This window comes from Notechis scutatus, chromosome 2 (assembly GCF_049901735.1).
Source record: "Notechis scutatus isolate UNSWTSFEM ecotype Mainland chromosome 2, rNotScu1.2, whole genome shotgun sequence".
Classification (NCBI taxonomy): Eukaryota; Metazoa; Chordata; class Lepidosauria; order Squamata; family Elapidae; genus Notechis; species Notechis scutatus.
In genome coordinates, this window is record NC_142010.1 from 198,983,454 (window position 1) to 198,992,225 (window position 8,772).

General features: G+C 45.7%; 1 protein-coding gene across 3 annotated transcripts in view; it reads right to left on the reverse strand.

Moving 5' to 3' along the window:
* Nucleotides 1–2,426, reverse strand: part of KANK1 (KN motif and ankyrin repeat domains 1) — a 142,079-nt gene extending 139,653 nt beyond the window's left edge. For 2 of the 3 annotated variants that reach the window (XM_026675582.2, XM_087957774.1), the window contains exon 1: nucleotides 2,093–2,426. The gene's annotated coding sequence lies outside the window, so the exon portion shown is untranslated. The remainder of the gene's footprint in view (nucleotides 1–2,092) is intronic. The other variant, XM_087957775.1, reaches the window with a different exon arrangement.
* Between the last annotated feature and the right edge of the window lie 6,346 nt (nucleotides 2,427–8,772).

The following is an 8,772-nucleotide window of genomic DNA, read 5'->3' on the forward strand; positions in this document are numbered from 1 at the left end:
ACTTCTAACCATTATGGCTACTGACCTCCCGCTGCTACTTTACCATCACAGCTAGCAAAAGGAGTTCTACCTTTAGAGAAGGCTAGCTTCTGCCACAGAACAACTGTTTTATTCAGCAAATGGCAAAACAAATGGAAACAAATAATATGTACTGGTGAGATAGTTTCTACTATCTTTTGGACAGAGTACGGAAGTTATTTTGTTATTTCAGGAGCAGTGACAATTGAGGGGGCTGGGAATCCCATTGTGTGAATTCTATTGGTCAGCCGTCCTCTAGGGGGCAGCACCTAACCAATCATGACTGGCTTCCAAAAGCTACTTGAATGGAAGACTACCAGGAAATCTCAAGGAAGTCCCCCAGAAGTCTTGAAATATAAGGTAGTAATGGCAAACCCTTTCCAAATTATGAAAATGGCGCAGATATGAATTCTACTTGAGGGAGTATTTTCTTTATATTTTGCTTTCATTCGTCAGCTAAAATAATTGATTGGCTTGTGATTTACCCTGCCAGTTCTCAGGATTTGTTGTCCAGAACAAGACAATTGAAGGTCAGTCACGAATCAGTTTTATGAAGAACGGGTGCAAATGCAACCTGAATGAAACTATTTGGAAATGCCCATAATAATGACATTATCCCTCATATAAAAATTGTGAGCTGGTTTTGCAAAAATGATCAAAAGCCTAGATCAAAATTGTTCCCCTTAAGTGCATTTACTGTACTTTGAAAGGGCTAAATTTAAACATTGGTCACTTTCAAGCAGGAATAAGTTAAGTACCTTCTAATCTATACCTTACAAAGTCTGTTAAGTGGACTAAGATACATTCTTTCATAAACCATGGAGGTCCATTTTCACATTTTTTTCCTAGAAGTATCCACACTGGTTAAGAGGCACTAAAATGGCCTAAACCTATGGGTAATTTTCAGAACTATGTTTTCTTTAGCTGTATGAATAAGACACCTGTTTCCAGAATTGAAAACAACATGATGGCAAAGGAGGGAATCCCAGTCTTTAGCTCTGAAAGTTTAACTTTAAAACAACTATGGGCAATGTGTTACCTTTCCAAACATTGGCACCAGGCTGCTCAAGTTAAGATATCTGGGTTCAATAATAACTCTTTAAGCAGATCAATCTGGTCCCAGTCGTGTATAATAAGCTTTGTTAATTAGGTAAATCACTGTATACAAGCAGGCAGGCAGGCAGGAGGGAGGGAAAGAAAGTTTCATTCTTTTTTCTCATTCAGGAAAAGGCACGTCGGGGGAGGGGGGGGCGCCAAGCCAGCGCTGACAGGCAAAGAAACGCTGGGAGAAATTCTGCCTTCAAAATTATGTCTTCTCTCCCACCCAGCCCCCCTTCCCCCCGAAGTCCCTTTGATGTTTCCAGAACAAAAGCCTCCCTCAGCCCAAGAACGGAGGGAGAAGGTGAGGCAACAAAAGGGATTTTTTTTTAGGAGAGGGGAGCTGAAGGAGGGGGGGGGGGGGAAGTCACCCACTCCCGGGCCGCTCCGGGCCCTGCCGGTTGCAATGTCAACTGAAGGGGAACCCGGAGCAAGAAGCGGGGCGAGGGGAAGAAACGTGCACAAAGAGTCCCAAGGCTTTTCGGGCGGCCACCTGACCAAAGCAAGAGCCGGGCTTTTTTACCTCAGCGGCACGGAAAGAGGAGACGAGCCAGGAACGGGGGGATTTAGCGCCCGCAGGAGGAGGAGGGGGAAGAAGGGGAAAGAGCCGAGTTCAGGGAAACCCCCCCCACACACACACACAATCCTTCCTAAAGTACCCTTTCTTTATACTTCCCCTTCTCCCTCCCCCTCAGCTCAGGTCTGTCAAAGAAAAGGAGAAAAGGACCGTAGCAGGGAGAGGGGTGGGTGGGGGTTGGTGGGGGCGGTTGCCCCGGTGCACCGACTCCCAGCCGAGTCGCACCAAGGGGATCCCCGGGCGATCCAACTCGGTCGCCTCGATCCACCAGGCGACTCGCAGCGCTCCTTCTTTCCCGCCTCCCGTTTGCGTCCTATGTGTGTGTGTTTGTGTGTGTGCAAAACAACTCCCGGCGGACCAGCACCACCCCCCTCCCGCGGAGAAAAGGTTCAAACTCACCTCGCGGCGCTTTAACCTGTGAGGACAGGAGGGGGTGGGGGAGGCGGAGGCGCCGTGCCAGTCCCGAGGCGAGGGCAGTGCGGGGGAGGGGAGGGGGGGAAGCTGGAGTCCCGGAGTGGGATCGGGGGACAGACGTGCCAGGCACCGGTTTGTTTCCACCGCCGAAGCCCACCCGAGCAGCGGGGAGAGGAGGAGGAAGGAGAGCGAGCCCGAGAGATCGCCGTCCGCGACAGCAGCTGGCGCCGCCTCGGAGTTGAGCCCCGCAAAACTCCGCTCGCGCTTCTTTTGTAGCACTTCGGACTCGCTCGCTCTGCACTCACAAACGCACCGGCTGGGCCCGCACTGCGCCTGCGCGCTTCGGCCCCAACTCCACCAGGCGCTCTCTCTCTCTCTCCCCCGCCTCCTTCGCCGGCGGGGATTCCAGGGAGCAGGAATCTCCGATCACATGGCGGCTTAGCCCGCTGGGAGGGAGGGAGCTGGGAGGCGGGGGCCGCTGACTTGTGGGCCGGGGGTGGGGTGGGTAGTTGGAGGAGGGAGGACACCGGGTCACGGAACGGCAATGTTGTTTGGACGAGGGGGTCGTCAGCGCCCACAGGGGTCTCCAACCTTGGCAGCTTTAAGCCTGGCGGACTTCAACTCCCAGAAGGCTGGGGAATTCTGGGAGTTGAAGTCCGCCAGGCTTAAAGTTGCCAAGGTTGGAGACCCCTGCAAGTTCAGATGGTTCAAGCCAGGGCAAAAGTGACCAATGATGATGATGATGATGATGAAAATGACGGCTGGCCGGATGAAAAGTCCTTCCCCCTTTAAAACCTGGAATGTACTTCCAGGTTGGCCTTAATACCTCCCTGGGTAGGAATCTAATTAATTGTAAGGAGATCTATTTTTTTTTAATGCTTTTTGTCCTTAAGTGTCCTGGATGCTGAAACTTGAGAAATGAGTCCTATTCTACGGTTCAATAGGTTTCATTGAAGTACTAGATCAGGGGTCCCCAAACTTGGCAACCTTAAGACTTGTGGACTTCCAACTCCCAGAATTCTGGAAATTGAAGTTCACAAGTCTTAAAGTTGCCAAGTTTGGAGACCTCTGTACTAGACAGTATCTGACTGCAGTATATACCCTCTAAGTCAGGGGTCTCCAACCTTGGCAAATTTAAGACTTGTGGACTTCAACTCCCAGAATTCCTCAGCCAGGAATTCTGGGAGTTGAAGTCCACAAGTCTTAAAAGTTTATTTTTTATTTAATTTATATTGCCGCCTATTCACCCATGGCGACTCGAGGCAGCTTACACAATGTAAAACCATATTTAAAACAAAAAATAAAAATAAAAACAATAAAAACTAACAAAAAGAATCAAATACATTAGTAAAGTACAATAGAACAAAATTTGGGAAAACAAAAAACAAAACAAAAAATCAAAAACCAACTCCCACCCCCATCCCCGATGACAGCAGATCACACTAGCCATCTGATAGGCTCCATATCCCTCTCTGGTTTCCTCAGGCCCGCTGGCAAAACCAGGTCTTCAGTGCCCCTCAGAAGAGTATGAGTGAGGGGACTATTCTAATCTCTGGGGGAATGATGTTCCAGAGAGACGAAGCCACCATGGAGAAGGCCTCTCTTCTGGGTCCCACCAGGTCTATCTCCCTCAGGGGTGGGACCTGCAACATTCCCTGCCTCCTCGCTCTAATGGGTCGGGTAGATGTCACTGGCAAGAGATGTTTCCTCAGATAACCCAGACCCAAGCCATGAAGGGCTTTAATCATTAAGCCCTTGAATTGCACCCGGAAGCAAATCGGCAACCAATGCAGCTCCTGCAGGAGAGGTGACACATGTGCACACCGGGGTCTGAATAAAACCCTGCGGGCCGCTGCATTTTGCACCATTTTCCGGATGCTCTTCAAGGGCAGCCCCCTGTAGAGCGTGTTGCAGTAATCAAGACGGGAAGGGACCAGGGCATGAGAGATTGTGAGTAGGGACCATTGATCCAGGAAAGGCCTTAACTGATGCACAGGCTGCAGTTGCGCAAAGGCCCTCCTGGCCACGACCGCCACCTGCTCTTCAAACAGGAGCCATGAGTCCAGGAAAACCCCTAGGTTACGCACAGGGTCTGTTTGGGGGTAATGCCACCCCATCAAGACTAAAGGTGGTAGTTCTCCCTGAACCAACAAACCCCAAACCCAAAGCCATTCAGCCTTGCAAGGGTTTAGTTTCCACGGTTGGAGACCCCCTTCTCTCAGTATTGGTGCTGCTTTAATGTGGCTGGTTCGGTGCTATGTTTGCACCGCTGTGCACTGTTTGGAATACAAAAATCTGCACGCAGCTTTATTATCCAACCACCCTGGAGTCAGCACAAAACAATTCCCCCGCATAAAACTTGCTGCCCCTCTTGCCAATTCCTCTCCTGCTTCTTCTGAAGGTGTTCCAAGTCATTGCTGAATGGTGTTGCTCTGAGGGTGCCAACGATTGTAGGCAAGGTTATTAGTTTTCTCCTCCGGCTTTACACAGCCAGCAACTTTCAGGAGATTGGCAGCCCACAGCAAAAACATCCCCGAAGCAGACAACTGCAAGGGAAGGAGGTAGGTCTCACTTCAGGACTCCATTTCATTTCCCTAAACTGTTTTATCGGCCTTTCCTCCTGTACAGGTAGTCCTCGACTTACAACCATTTGCTTAGTGACTATTTGAAGTTGCAGCGGCACTGAAAAAAAGTGATGTACGGCCGGTTTTCACACTTACGACTGTTGCAGAATCCCTGTGGTCAAAATTCGGGTGCTTGGCAACTGGCATGTATTTATGATCGTTGCATTATCCTGGGTTTGCGTGATCCCCATTTGTGACCCTCCAGACAGTTGGTGAGAAGCCAGATTCACTTAATGATCACATTTCAGTGATTCTCTTAACAACTGTGGCAAAAAAAAAAAAAAAACATAAAAAGGAGCAAAATTCATTTAACAGCTGCCTTGCTTAGTAATGGAAATTTTGGGTTCAGTTGTGGTCGTAAGTCAACAATTACCTGTTAAAGAAGCACATTGGAAGACAGGGCAGAAATACTGCCAGAAAGAAGGGCAGCAGACTCTGACTATTGATGCAATGGTCTAAGGATGACTGAAGTTGACCGTGGGTTGTGTAGACAGGTCTTTCATTCTGATTTGGGGCATGATTGAAACTGAAAAATGTAAAGGAAACTGGCCATTAAATGTAGAAATGCCCAGTTCAACACTTCTCGTCATTTTGTGCACATTGCAGTGAGCTTAAAGCAGGGCTGCTCCGTATAAAAATAAAGATACATCCCAGAATCCTGTTAAAGCAGAAGAGTTAAGCTTTCGTCAGTAAACAAGCAGAGGAAATCTAATAATTTAGGAATATTCTTAAAGCAGAATGGCACTAATTAAAAACCTTCTCCTCTCCCCAAATGAAATAATGAAATTCTTCCCTCCTCCTTTCTACTTGGTTGGAAAATAGAGAAGTTGGGGTCAAACGTTGGTTGGGAGGTGACGTCTCTGAAAGGAACTCGGGCAATCAAGGGCTTAAGTGGGGCCAAAGGATGTGGGGGAGGTTGGCCGAGGCCAGGTGTTGTCCACACCTCCGCAATCCACCTCTAATCATCTGAATTCACATCCGAGACAATGGGTGACAAACAGTTACAGAAATGACATACCCTAAAGCTAGGTGGGGTTTGTGTCAAGAGGGGAAATGTGGCTTTAGAAATCAGTACAGGTAGTCCTCGACTTACGATCACAGTGGAGCCCTAAATTTCTGTTGCTAAGCGAGACATTTGTTCATTTTACAACCTTTCTTGTCACCCTGGTTAAGAGAATCATTGCAACTGTGAAATCAGTAACACATGTGTTAAGTGAATCTGGCTTCCCCATTGACTTTGCTTGACAGAAAGTTGCAAAAGGTGACCTTGGGATACAGCAATGGTCATAACTATGAGTCAGTTGCCAAGCACCTGAATTTTGACCAGGTGACCATGGGGAGGCTTCAAAGGTCGTAAGTGTGGAAAAATGGTCCTAAGTCACTTTTTTTCAGTGCCGTTGTAACTTTGAACGGTCATTAAACGGACAGTAGTAAGTCAAGGGCTACCTGTATACTTAAATGACGGTTTAAAGGTGGCCCATTCACGTCTGTGGCCAAGAGGGAAAATAGACGGGGACAAAGCATGATGGTGCCAAGGCTAAATATAAACCGAGTCAAGGCCTATGACTCAGGACACCTTAAAAGATAGACAAATCATTGCACTATAAGGTTACATGGATTAGAATTACACTTGTCAAATGCTTTATGGAGTCTTTATGGAGTCAGTCTTCCCCGCTGGTACATTACTGAATTTTTTTTTGCATCCATTTAGCAAATCTCCTCTGTTGATTAAGTGTATTGGTTTACCGAGCCTGGCATTAAAAATATAAGCAGTATCCTTAGCTGTTCTTATACTGCAGGAAGAACACTTGGACTTATTCATATTTTAATTAAAAGAGACTTTTTGTTTCTTTTGTTAAGGAAGCACATCTGTTCTCACTGGTCACTGGACAGGCCCTCTTCTCCTTCATGTAGCCTCTTTCCAGTGTCCCTGAGCAGCACTGACCTTGATGGAAAACTACTGTGTTTCTGTGACAACATCAACTCCACGTCCTTGTTTCCATTGGTCTCAACAGATGTCCGTGTTTTCCAGCAGCCTGTATAATTAATGAACGTGAGCAATAATGTATCGTTGGCTGTTGCTTCCTGACACTTGCAAAAAATAGGACAGGTTCAGATCATTAGTCATGGTAATAACTGGCCTGCACTATATTTTAGCAAACTAAAGGAAGGTGTTTACCTCTGATGCTAATCTTTTTCTTTCTTTCTTTCTTTCTTTCTTTCTTTCTTTCTTTCTTTCTTTCTTTCTTTCTTTCTTTCTTTCTTTCTTTCTTTCTTTCTTTCTTTCTCTCTCTCTCTCCCTTCCTTCCTTCCTTCCTTCCTTCCTTCCTTCCTTCCTTCCTTCCTTCTTTTCAATTAAGTGATAGAGGCTTTTAGGATTGAAATACTATCAGATAGAACAAAACCTTCTCATTTTTAGACCAATTTCCACAAGGTATGGAGTGCTGGATACTGAATGCGAGATTAATCCTAGGCTGGAATATTTTACAGGTTAACTATATCTAGCTTGGTAACTCTCTGCTCGAATAATGTTGGTTTGACATGTACGATTTCGCTTGATTCTTCAATTCTACAATTCATTGGCTGTTTGACCAGATGCCAATTTGCTTAACACTCTTTGAAATCTTAACTTGATATCAATACTGTAAGTGGGCAGAGATTACACAACTATGGAAAACTTCAATTCTGAACAATCCTTCTGAATCCTGTGCTGTGCTGCTTAGAACTCGGGGAGAGGGGGGCGTGATTTCAGGGTAAAGTATGGAGAAAATAAAGGAAATTACTTATGCCAAGAAATATGCCCCGTTGAGTTTGACAGATTAACAGAGTTGGAAGGGACCTTGTAGGTCATCTAGTCCAACACCAACACCACCCACCCAAGTGGGAGACACTGCCTACACCATTTCTGACAAATGGCAGTCCAATCTCTTCTTGAAAGCTTCCAGTGATGAAGTTCCCACAACTTCTGAAGGCAAGTCGTTCCATCAGTTTCCATCCATTATTCCTTATCTGGCTTTCAGGTGCTTTGGAAAATAGCTTGACCCCTTCCTCTCTGTGGCAGCCCCTCAAATGTTGGAAATTGGAGTTCTAAGTGGGTAAGTTTGTAAAGCCGTGTCTTTATCAGGTTAGGTAATCAAAATGAAGCATAGCTATAAGGGTGGGTTTTTTAAAAAAAAACATTTAGACCAATTTCATTAGAAAAGTTACTTAGTCTCTGATTCCTAAGCATGACACTGTGACTACACCAACTTCTAAATCTCCTTGCTTTCCAAGTATACCGGCTTGAGAGTGTGTAAGCAAGATGGCTAGAAGAACTGACTTATCCTTTCTCCTCCTGCAATCCTCTTGTTTAGCAGCATTAGGAAGTCGTGAATTCATAGGCCTTGAACAAGAAGCACACAAAGGGCTTGACAAATGCTTGCAGTGTGAAGAAGTTTGTCTTTCATTGCTGGTTGATCAGGCAAATCATATTATTCCACGACTTACAAAGCCTCCGCTGTTAGATTCAAGGTCTCTCCCATTTCCCTGCTTTCTTTCCATCTCCCTGCCGAGCATCTTGTGACCTTTTCTCTCCCCGTTAGCCTTTCTCAAAGTTTGTTCCTTTGCAGAGGAAGCTTTTCTTGCAGTTGACAAATGTCACTCTTCAGCTTTTTAAGTACCTGCCACAGCTAACAACTCCTCTCCATCCCATTCCCGTGTAAACAGGGTTAGCACATGCAAATATGTATTATTATTATTTTAAAAAGGGATTCCCTTGTTCCTGAAAATGGAAAGTTTTCTATCATTGTTAAGAGTGAAAGATGACACATCTTGACTGCCTAAAACAATTTTACACCAAGTAATTATGATAATACTAAGGAGATGCAATTGAAGTGTCCATAAACACTTAGACCCAAAATGTATGTCCTTTATAAATGTTACAGGAAAACTCTGTACGCATTTTAATTGAGAGCTCATATTTTTAGAAAGCCTATCTAGGCTCTAGCGTTGGGTGCTTTTTGTAACACTTGCTTACCGCATCATTATAAGCACTTAATGTAT